The sequence below is a fragment of the Zingiber officinale genome, chromosome 6A, assembly GCF_018446385.1.
Source record: "Zingiber officinale cultivar Zhangliang chromosome 6A, Zo_v1.1, whole genome shotgun sequence".
Classification (NCBI taxonomy): Eukaryota; Viridiplantae; Streptophyta; class Magnoliopsida; order Zingiberales; family Zingiberaceae; genus Zingiber; species Zingiber officinale.
Genome location: NC_055997.1, coordinates 8,148,311 through 8,160,821, shown reverse-complemented (window position 1 = coordinate 8,160,821; position 12,511 = coordinate 8,148,311).

The window sequence follows — 12,511 nt, the reverse complement described above, 5'->3', positions numbered from 1 at the left end:
ACAGAACATAGGTATAAAAATCCCTATCTAATTAGATTAGTTCTAATTAAGGATAATGGACCAAGCTTAGGATCTGGATTCCTAATCAACCGATCCAATGGGTCTGACCAATTAGATCAGTTCTAATTGTCGACTTGAACTCCTGAAAATTGAGAAGATTTATTTTTCTTGATTTATTATGTTAGTACTATGCTTATATAAATTGAAATAAAATCGTTTTTGTACTGGTTAGTCGGTTTTGTACTGACTTATTTTTATTTCAATTTTTCAGATAGCATGGACGATTACCACATTGACTCATCGCGAAGTGCGACGAAATCAGCTCAGGGAGAGGAGATTCAAGAGATAGAGTATAACTCTATTTATAGAGTCGACGGACACATTGGAAGACTTGATGATCTATTTTGGAAACTTGAGCGAGAAGAGTTTCCAGTCTTGGACAGTTATAGGATTTAGACTTTGATGCATTCATTGCCAGAAAATCCAAGGATGATAGCAGACAATATTTGGGGGTGTCATCAAGGACGCGCCACATATTCTGTATTATGTGAAGAACTGCTTCACCATATGATTGAAGAGGATCCTGAAGAGTTCGAAGAGGACCCGGAAATGATCGAGAAGGAACCAGAAGAGGACCCAATTATGGATCCTATAGAGAATCTTGAAGCTGTCCTGCCTGAGATTACCCCAAATGAGTCCAGGATGAAAGAGATAATATTGGTCACTGCACTAGTGTCTGTCCTAGTGGGAGTGGTAGTAGTCTATCTAATTTACTAGAGGTCTGTTATTGCTAGTTATGTACGAACAATATTTAGTCCATTTTCATTCATGTCAGTTAGTTATATGTTAACATTATGCAGCGTAATTTTATGTTAATGATGTGTTCATTTATTTATGCTATTTAGTTAACATGATGCATGATTAATTCATGAAGTATTGAATGATTAGTTCATTTAATTAAAGAAATCATGATATATTAAATGATTAGTTCATTTAATTAAAGAATTCATGATATTAAAAATGATTAGTTCATTTGTTGGGATGTATTATTAGAATTGATTAATATTAATTTGATTGGTCATACGAATGATGAGTGAAAACATAGTTGTCACTTGATTTTGTAAACCAACTCAAAGTAATATTGAGTCAATCATAAATTGCATGCATATGATTTACATTGAAAACTAAATAATATGTTTATTTATGATAGATTATGGCAACCAAAAACATAATAGCTGAACTCAACAAAGGTGAAAAACTTAATGTGGATAACTATAAGATCTGACACCTCAAGATACAGTATGTACTTGAGGAACAAGAAGTTCTAGAGACTGTAAATCAGGTTATGAAAGAACCTGTAGATGGTCCCACTGCACAACACAGACGAGATCTTGATGCCTATAAGGCATGGAAGAAAAAGAACTCCACTGCAAAGGGCATATTGATTAGTTCAATGGTAGATGACCTAGCTTTTGAGTATGAGTCATATCTTACGACTCATGCAGTCTGGGCAACCCTTAAAGAAAAATACAGTGGAGTAAGTCTGAGTAAGCTTGGATAGCTGACAATCAAGTTTGACAGCTACAAAAAGCATCTGAATGTATCAATGGTTCAACTTAGGGAGATGTCGAACTTGATTTGGGAGCTTAAAACTACATGTCATGAGTTGACTGATGAACAACAGGTTCAAGCAGTTCTTCATTCACTTCCATATTTTTGGGAGACCATGAAGCAGACCTTAACTCACAGTGAGAGTATCAAGACTTTCACTGATATCTCACACCATGTAGAATTGGAGGCAGAGAGAGTTGAATCCGCAAGGATTTCTGGACAAGCCTATGTGGCTGTAGGTTCTGCTAGATCATATGGATCCAAGAAAAAGAAATGGTTCAAGAAAGGGAAGGGAAAGAAGCAGGAAGCTGCTACTGTGGGACAGGGCCCAAGAAGACTGGAAAGAAACCTAAAAACAAGTTGACTTATTTTAACTGCGGCAAGAAGGGTCACTTCGCTCAGGAGTGCACTGAGCCGAAAAAGGTAAATCCAAGAGTGTCTTCTTTTCAAGAGCATTTTGTTGCTAGCTTAGTGTTGTTAGTTGATTCTTATCCTTTGTGGATTATAGATTCGGGAGAAACCAACCATGTAGCTCGAGAGCGAGTTACATTTGTTGAGTACCGTCGGGTACCAGCTGGCAACAAGTGGATCTACGTGGGAAACAATGCAAGAGTTGAGGTCAAAGGAGTCGACACTTGCAAACTCAACCTCTGTGGTGGTAGAGTTTTGTTTCTACATGATGTCCTATATGCTCCTAAAATTTGACGAAATCTTGTTTCTGTTACGTGTCTTCTTAATTTAGGGTATTGTATTAATTTTTATAGTCGGTCTGTTGAACTTAAGATTGACTCAGTGTCAATCGGATATGATTTTTTAACAAATGGTTTTATGGTTCTTGATGTACAACCAGATGTCAATTATGCTATTGATGGTTATTTTTCAAACATTAACTAGTGATGCAGATATAACTGATGAGGTTTGGTATGCTAGATTAGGACACATAGGACAAGAACGTATGAATTGGTTGGATAGAGAGGGTCTATTAGGCACTCGGACTAAGATTCAATTGTCTATATGTAAGCATTGTCTTGTTGGAAAAGCAACTAGGAAACCATTTGGTAAGGCTATTAGATCTGAATCAACATTGCAGTTAATTCATTCGGATATTTGTAATCCAATGAATGTGAAGGCTAGACATGGAGCTTCCTATTTCATTACATTTATTGATGATTTCTCTAGGTTCAGTCATGTGTATTTGATTTCTTACAAATCTGAAGCATTAGATTGCTTCATTTGTTATATGAATGAAGTTAAGAATCAAACGGAATGTAAAGTTAAGACTTTACGCATTGACTGTGGAAGGGAGTATTTGTCTGATATGTTCAACACAATATGTAATGATAGAGGGATTATTAGACAACTGACAATCTCTGGAACTCCACAGCAAAATGGGGTAGCTGAAAGAAGAAATATGTCTCTTCTTGAAATTGTAACGACCACCCTTCTTACTACTACTACACTCTAAGGATGACCGTTACTTAACTACTAACTCTACTTAACCGGTGTGATCGAAACCACGAGGAATCCCTACCGAGAAATTTTGACAGAGTCTCCCCTGTACCAGTGACCTTAAACTGAGATACAAACACTATATACATTAGCCACAGGCGGCTGGAACATATATCAAACAACTCACACAGTAATTTTAAAACAACTGGTGTAGTAAGCTGTACTTAATGTTTCTAGAAAACTTAAAATTTCGGCAGAGTATCTACTGTTCAGCGGACTAAAATCCAATACATACATCACATGCATTTATAACATAACCATACTAACAGAAACATATCAAAACTATAACTCAAGAAAGCATCAAAGTACTAACTTACTAACAATTATATCAAAGCATGCAATCTAGAACCAAAGATAATCTCATGAACCTAGAATAAATGATACAGTCTCAGATGTTTTCACCAAAACTCAAATAACTTAATAATGTTCCCAGATCTCTCCCACAGTCCAACATCACACACCAGCCATCACGCATCTCCTTGTCGCCTTCCTCTTTATACTTTAGTTTTTCCTTTATCTGCAGTAGGAGGAAAAATAAATCTATAAGCGAAACGCTTAGTAAGTACTAAACTATCTCACAAAAACTCGAAGTGCATAAGATGCTAAGGATGCTCAAACTGAAATACTAAAAAGAAAAGCTAAACATGCTCATCTATAGCAAAACACTAAAATAATTCGCATACTCATGATATAAGAATAAATCTGCATACTCATGATATAAGAATAAATCTGCATACTCATGATATAAGAATAAATCTGCATGCTGGAAATAAAGCTAATCAAACTCAATAAACTCATAAGGAAAGTAAATGAAAATTAATACTGTATGCTTAGCATTATAAGAGCTAAACTTTACTGGTTCTAAACATAGGTAATACTTGTTTCATTTACTTATAGTCTTATACTTGAAATTAAGATTTAACTTTCTTCTTTCTTTTGTCTTTTCTTGGGCCCATGCTTAGTACCATCTTATGTGCGCTCTCTAATAGAGACTGAGGTAGCGAGCCTCCAGTCCTATGAGGGTAAAGACCTCGGTCTTACCAGGGTCAAGACCTCGGAATTAGTCACCTGGATTTATTTAACGACAACCTCGGAAGTCGGGTACTAGCCTCTTACTTTAAATTACTTGTTATCTTTAAATAATTCTAATATAAAATGTCTTGGCATCTCTTTGAGCACTTAGTGTGCTGTTAATCCTAAACTTCTGATATTTAGGATCAATTTAAAACCTTGGTCTTTTCTTACTTATAATCCAAAAGGATTTAATGGAACACATAATCATTTCACTAAAATACATGGCTGTTCATGCTTGTTAAAATAGCTAAGAAACTAAACTGTAAGCTTTAAATTAGAGAGCTATTCATTATCAAGAAATCCTGAATTTAAATGCTGAACTTAAGGGCTGTAAGAAATCCAAAATGGTATACTTAGACCAAGCTCAAAGAAATCCGAAACTAAACCACACTCTTAAACACACTGTGACAGCAGAACAAATCCAAGCACTTAACGTTCTTAACATATACAAGTGTAGTCTTAGACATGCAATGATACTGCTCCATGGAAATCAGAGAATAAAGCTACTGCATTAGGCCATGGCAGGGACACCGAATGAATAATAACATTTGTCATCTCACCACTTGCTCAAAATAATAACATGGCATGGAACTGGAAGATGAATAATAACATTTAAGATGTTAGAATTATCAGGCTGTTTATACACATTAAATGCTCAATCAAATTTGATATAGCATGCTTAATACAAACTGTTCGTGCCATGTTGAATTATTTCCAATTAAGCAAAGTATAACAAAAGGTTGCTTCTACTGACAGTAAAGGTGAATTCTGCACATGCTCACATAGCAACAAATCACAAATTGCTCATGTTTATAAAATAACCAAGCAGACTAAATTTGCAATGCTATTAGAAACAAAACTAAATCATAAACAAATCTGCACTTGCTTAAAGAAGCTAGACTAAGTTTGCACTTGCTAATAGGAAAAGGCATAATCCGGTTCTGCACTTGCTAATAGGAAAGGCAACTAAATTAAATCCAACAACACAAATAGCATGTGCAACCTCTAATTTCTCTAGCAATTAAAAGAAAGACTCCTATTAAACTCTTAACAAATTCTTAGCAAGAACCCAATTAAATCCCCTAGCAAGGTCCCAACCTTCACAATTCGGCTAGATAAACAGGGCATGGAAAGAAAAGCCCTAGCATATGATTCCACTCGGCACAGCAAAATCCGAAAGCAAGGAAACGAAATCCAAAGATTCGGAGCAACTCCTACCACAAGTGAGTAGTTTACAATGCTTCCTTGGACTTACAACCGAAGGAGGAAGATCTAGGGTTTCGGGTGGAGCTTGAAACCTCAGCGATTCCTTTGTGCCCGCGTCTCTTCTTGACGAGAGGAGCTCGATGGTGTGAGGACCTCTCGGAAAAGCCCCTCGCCGGCCACCGGAGACGCCTAGACTCTCGCAGCGTTTTCGCCTGTGAAGAGCTGCGCCGTCGGGAGAGAAGGGGAAGGAAGAATCGGGTTTTCGGCGAGACAGAAAACCTAATCCCTTTATAACTAGGTTTTCTATTACTAACTATACCTTAAATATAATCCGTTCTTTCCATAATTAACAACAGCTGCTGGCAAAGTTGGTTGGCTGCCTTCTGCTTAAGGCGCGGCTCGTGGGTTCGAGTCTCGGCTGCAACCATTTTTCTTCCTATTTATTCTCTATTCATTAACTACTGCTTAAATAGAATATTTCTCCTTCTTTAATAAGAAATGCCCGCTAGCACACTTGGTCAACCACGATTTGGCCAAGTCAAAGGTCGTGGTTTCGAATCCTCAACCAAGCGTTTTATTCCCATTTTATTTAAAAACGTTCCTAACTACTGCTTATATATATTCCGTTCCATATATGTTCACAAAAAAGGGCATGGACCAGTTGGCTGGTTAACCGGTTCAGGTCCCAGGTCCACGGTTCGAATCTCGGCTTGAACATTTTTTTTTTGAAACTTCTTTCGTTTAGTAAAAATACCAAACGACCTCCAAAAATTACATAAAAATACTCTAAAAATTTCTAAAAATCTCTAGAATATTTTAAAAGCATTTCCAAATATTTTTAAAGACATTTATAACTTGAAATAGGGAAAATTGGGCCGTTACAGAATTGGTTAGGTCTATGATGGCGCAAGCTAATTTGCCAATCTCCTATTAGGGAGATGCATTATTAACTGCAGCTTATATACTTAACAAAGTGCCTTCAAAGTCAGTTTCATCTACCTCATATGAACGTTGGACAGGCAGAAAATCATATTTGAGTAATCTGAGACCCTGGGAGTCAGCTGCTTATGTTCATGATAGTTCTCACAAGTATGGAAAACTAGGGTCTAGAGGTAAGAAATGTATCTTTATAAGATATCATGAGACCTCCAAAGGTTATGTTTTTATAGGTGAGCAACTAGATGGAACCATCTCCGAAATAAATTCGAGAGATGCGACTTTTCTCAAAACAGAGTTCCCAATCAGAGGCGATGTTGATAAAAATATTCCTCTATTCGAGGAGGATGTGATATTATCAATAAGAGAGGTGTCAAAAGGGACACCTGAGTCTAGTCAACCGAGTGGGAGTGATATGCCGAGTCATGAGTTGACTTCTTAACAACCCAACTTACGAAGAAGTATTCGTAAGGTTAAACCTAAGAAGAGGTTTAATATTGAGAATGAGGCATTGGTTACATTTCCAATTGACGACGACGAACCTCAATCCATTGAGGAAGCATTGGAATATAGAGTTAGAGAAAAATGGAAAACTGCAATGGTTGAAGAGATAGAGTCCATGATTCATAATCATGTTTGAGACTTAGTCGATCTTCCTCCGGGCCGAAGGGATATTGGGAATAAGTGGATTCTCAAAATAAAGAGGAAAGCTGATGGATCGATTAACAGATACAAAGCTCGTTTAGTTGCAAAAGGATATACCAAAATGGAGGGTATTGACTTTGAAGAGGCATTTTCTCCCGTAGTGAAATTTGTGTCAATACTAGTTATTTTGGCCTTTGTGACACATTATGACTTGGAATTACATCAAATGGATGTAAAAACTGCTTTCCTTAATGGTGATCTTGATGAAGAAATATATATGGTTCAACCAGAATGTTTCATTGCTGAAGGTCAAGAGCAGAAGGTATGTAGACTTAGAAAGTCTATATATGGGCTAAAACAAGCGTCAAGACAATGGAACATAAGATTTAACGAAGTCATTTTATCTTATGGTTTCGAGATGATCAATGAGGATCATTATGTTTTCCTGAAAAGGGAAACATAAAAGTATGTCATTTTATCATTATATGTTGATGATATGCTGATAGCTGGAAATGACATAGGATATGTGAATGAAGTCAAGAAGTGGTTGTCATCACAATTTGATACAACAGATATGGGAGAAGCTGAATACATCTTAGGAGTAAAGATCATAAGAGATCGTCCTAACAGACTTTGGGGTCTATCACAAGAGTCTTATATAAATAAGATGTTACATCATTTCAGCATGTCTAATTGCAACATAGAACATATACCTATTGTGAAAGGTACTGTGTTATGCAAGAGTATGTGTCCTAAAACTCCAGAGGAAATAGCTGAGATGAATAAAAAAACATATGCTAGTGCCATTGGTAGTTTGATGTACACTATGTTGTGTACACGTCCTGATATCAGCTATGTTGTGGCCTTGGTCAGTCGCTTCCAATCAAACCCAGGACCGAGACACTGGAAGGCGGTAAAAAGGATATTCAGATATCTGAAGGCGATAATAGATTATTGTCTCTGTTTTCAAGGATCAGATATAAGTCTGAAAGGTTATTCAGATGCAAGATTGGGCTGGGGACCTGGATGATAGAAAATCCACATCAGACTATGCATTCTTGCTGAATGGTGGCATCATCTCTTGGAACAGCAAGAAACAAGCTTGTGTAGCTTTGTCGATTATGGAAGCTGAATATGTGGCATGTTCAGCGACTGTGCAAGAAGCAGTATGATTGAGAAGGTTCCTAAAGCATCTGAAAATTGCTGAAGATAGTAGGAGTCCAGTAACTGTTTACTGTGACAGTCAAGCTGCAATAGCTTTTTCCAGGTATCCCAAATATCATAGCAAAGGCAAGCATATAGAAATTAAATATAATTTTGTGAGGGATATTGTGGCTAAAAGAAAAGTGATTCTTGAGTATGTCCCTACACGTTATGCTTGCAGATCCTTTTACTAAGCCAATGACTAAAGAGTCATTTAAAAAACATGTAAAGTCTTTGGGACTTCGTAGAATATAACAATATTAAAATAACAATTAGACTTTGTGTTATGATTGTGCCATTTGTCATAATTTATTCAGTGTATATGTTGTATATGTTACATTCATATAAGATCCCGGTGAGCATGTTGGCAGGTGGAGATTGGTCCACTCACATGGACAATCATCTCTGTTTGTTAAGTACAAATAGGGGTAAGACCGTTACTTATGGAATAACTTATGTAACTGAAATTAGAGACAGATCCATAAGTTGAGGCCGCCTTGATAATTGTGTCAAGATGAGATCATTTATGTGTTAATAATGATCGAAATAAATGAACCCACCATTTATTGAACCTATTGAAAGCCAGATTAGAATTCATATGTTGAATTCAGGATTAGACATTAGGTATGTCTAGATCAAAATCGGTACGATGTTAAATTTGAAGACAACATGCACTCTTTTTAGTAAAGAGAATAACATCGTAGCATGTGATTCATACCACATGTGCTATTGCAACAATAAAGGTAGTAGGAGAATGAATCCCTGTTTCCCTACAATGTAAGACCTTTGAGATTATATGTTAATCTCAATTTTTGCCTTAGTGACTATTTAACTATTTACTTGAAATTTTAATCAGTGTCTGCTACTTTAGCGTGTATCCTATGGCTATGTATGATCCGATCTATGGAGCATAACTAGGAAAGTGACTGATTAAAATGAATAGATTCAAGTTAAAAAGGAAGATTAAATATATTTACATCTTTTGATGTTATTTACTGGTCGACCCATTTCTGTCATGTATAGAAATGAATGTGAATATTGGATATAGAACATGCTCTTGACATAATAGTCATTATAAGGGATTAGAGATGTTCATATTGATGTAAATAAAATTATTTAATCTGGGTAAATAGCAAGACATGGATATCTCCAAGATAATGGCTATGTGTCACTTGAAGATTGGATGGATCCTGGATAAAGACTATGTGCCACCAGGAATATGTGCCATGAAGAGGATGTCTCTAATTTATTTGAGCAGCTAAGTAAAGTATAACAACTTTATTAGCATTGATTGCTCAAAGAGCGGCTAAGTAAAGGTGTAACAATCTTCTTAGCAACTATCGCTTAGTGTGCTTGCTGTCACATGAACCATTTTCTCTAAGTATGGATTGGATGTTCTTATATGGTCTTTGTGACCATACTCTCAAATAGTCTATGTGACTTATAAGGTCTATGTGACCAAACTCTTTAATAGTTTATGTGACTTATTAAGTCTTTGTGACTTACCTGAATGAACTAGTCTTAGTGACTACCTTGGATGAGTGGGAGATGTAGGAAATGGGGAGAGTGGGGATGTGGGAACATGCCCACGTTCCCCATTACTTTTAATGGAAAAGTCCATTTTGCCCCTGGGGCATTTCCCTTTATATAGGATGTGTCCAAGGATCATTCAAGGGGGATCGAATGAATGTTCGAAGGTTCATACGAAGGAACGAACAAAGGCAATGAGAGCAATAGGAGGGCATATGAGGCGGTGAGATTTGGTTCGTGGAATCGTGGAGGGCTTTCCGATCTTGTGATCGCTCTTCCGACAGCGAGTTTCGCCATTGCCGATTACAGATCTACGGGAGATCGCTGTAAGTTTTTACTGCTTATCGTCTTTTCATGCATTTAGAATTATCTACAAATATTATGGAAAATATAATGAGAATGGACAATGTCCAAGTCCATTTGCAAAATTCCTTCAAAGTCGAGGCATATGTGCATAATATACTATGCCTGGTACACCGCAATAGAATGGTGTAGCTGAAAGGCATAATCGTACTCTTATGGACATGGTTAGGAGTACATTAAGTTATAGTATTGTACCTTTTTCATTGTGGATGCATGCATTAAAGACTGCTGCATATCTGCTTAATAGAGTTCCTAGCAAAGTAGTTCCTAAGACTCCTTATGAACTGTGGATGGGAATGAAACCTAGTTTGAGGTGTTGGATCGTGACGCATGTGAGAGGGGGGGGGGTGAATCACGTGGTTTTCAAAAAATTCTTCTTTTCAGTTTTAAAAACACGAGTATGCAGTGGAAAGTAAGAAGTTCGAAGATAAGAAAATACAAGAAGAACACAAGCAATTTTTTCTTGGTTCGGAGCCTTCGACGACTCCTGCTCCAAGGCCCAGGTCTCACGGATCTATCGATGGACAATACACTAAAAACCTCTTCCGGTATCCCCAGAAGAAAGAATCGAGTACAAGAAAAGTTAGGCCAAGTGCAACACCCTACACTTGTCCTTTTATAGTAATTATGTACAAAAAGAAATTTTATCAACACTTCAATGATAGAAATGACAACGCTTTGTGTTGATGACTATCTACCGGGCATGATCGAAACTCCTCGGAGTAGTCGTCGGGCTCAGCAGCTTCTCAATAGAGTCGTAGCAGGAACCGGGAACAGTTGGAGGCTCAAATGTGCGTGCAGTAGCTCGTATGTCGTTCTTGATCAAGTGCTTACTCGAGACTACCTTATAAAGGACTTGGAGGGCGCCTCCCATAAGCATAGAAGGCACCTTCAATAAGGAAAACTCTATCTCAAGCAAACCGGCACTTATCTATGACCAATTCCAAAAATTATCCTACTGAGGGCGCCTTCCATAGCCATGGAAGGCGCCCTTGGGTACTGTTCACCCGAAGGCAGTTTTGCTTCCTTACTTGCTTTCTTTCCCTGCAGCAAATGTGTTAGTCCAAATACTCTGCAAGACAAGTGTTAGCACAAATATAATAAATAGAGTAATTAGTTTCTGTCCTCATAGGACTAGAAACTAGTTAAGGTCTCAGTTTAGGGATCCCAAATAGACCTACATTGGACCGACGCCTACTGCCCCTCAAGTGGGACACACCCTCACAGTCACTCTCCTTAGTGACTTACCTTTACTTACCTTTTTCTAGACATTCGGTCAGCCCGTCGACCAGTCTAAACTTTGTGTCAGCTATCCGATCGACCCGTTGACCTAGCTGGAGTTCGTGTCAGCTATCTAGTCGGTCTATCGACCTAACTGGACTTCGTGCCAGCTATCTGGTCGACCCATCGACCTAGCTAGACTTCGTGCCAGCTATCTGGTCAGCCCGTCGACCTAGCTGGACTTCGTACTAGTTATCCGGTCGGCCCGTTAACCTAGATGAATTTCTCCTGCACACTCAGTCAGATTGTTAGATTACAATAAACCTAACTTAACTTACTTTATCATTCATCAAAACCTGAGTTAGACCGTTAATGCTAACCGCACCAACAATCTCTCCCTTTTTGATGCAATGACAATCTGTGTTAAGTTAGTGAAAAAAATATACAAAAATAACTAGACCAATGAGATGCTTTTGATTTAGTTTAAGTTTGATTTTACTAACTTAATCCACCTAACCCTCCCCCTTTGGCATTCATCAAAAAATGATAAGCATAGACAAGTTTGGGAGAATTGGCTAAAGGAAGGAAAATTTTAACAACAGAAAAATTTCAGGGTTACTAGGGGAAGTTAAACTTACAAAAATAAGTTAACAAGTTGTTCAAAAATAAAAATTTTCAATAAAAAAGTTTTAAAAGGATTTTCAAATATGTCTTAAATCTTCATGTCGGAATTTCTAAAAATAAAGTTGAAATGATTTTCAACGTCGCATAATTTTCAAAATTTACTATCTTTTCATTAGATTTCCAAAAGATATTAAATTTGAAAATACTAGACCAGAGTTAAAAAGTTAAAGAAACAACATTTTCAAAAAGATTGGAAAATATTTTGAAAATTGAATTTTGAAAACATTTTAATATAACTTTCAAAACATTTTGAAAAATATTTTCAAAAATTTAATTTTGAAAAATATATAAGGGATGTTTTCAAAAATGTCTTTTAAAAAATTTAAGGTTTTCAAAAATAAGATGATAAAATTTTAAGTAAGAAAACCTTAAGACTATGTCAAAACATTTTCAAAAATTTAGACATTTGTCAAACTATTTTTTTTTTAAAACCTATATCTTTAAAACTTTTAAGGCTAAAGTAAACGAAAAGTTTAAAGATAGCAGTAAATCCTTTAAAAATTTGAAGCAGGTTTTAAAAATAATTTTG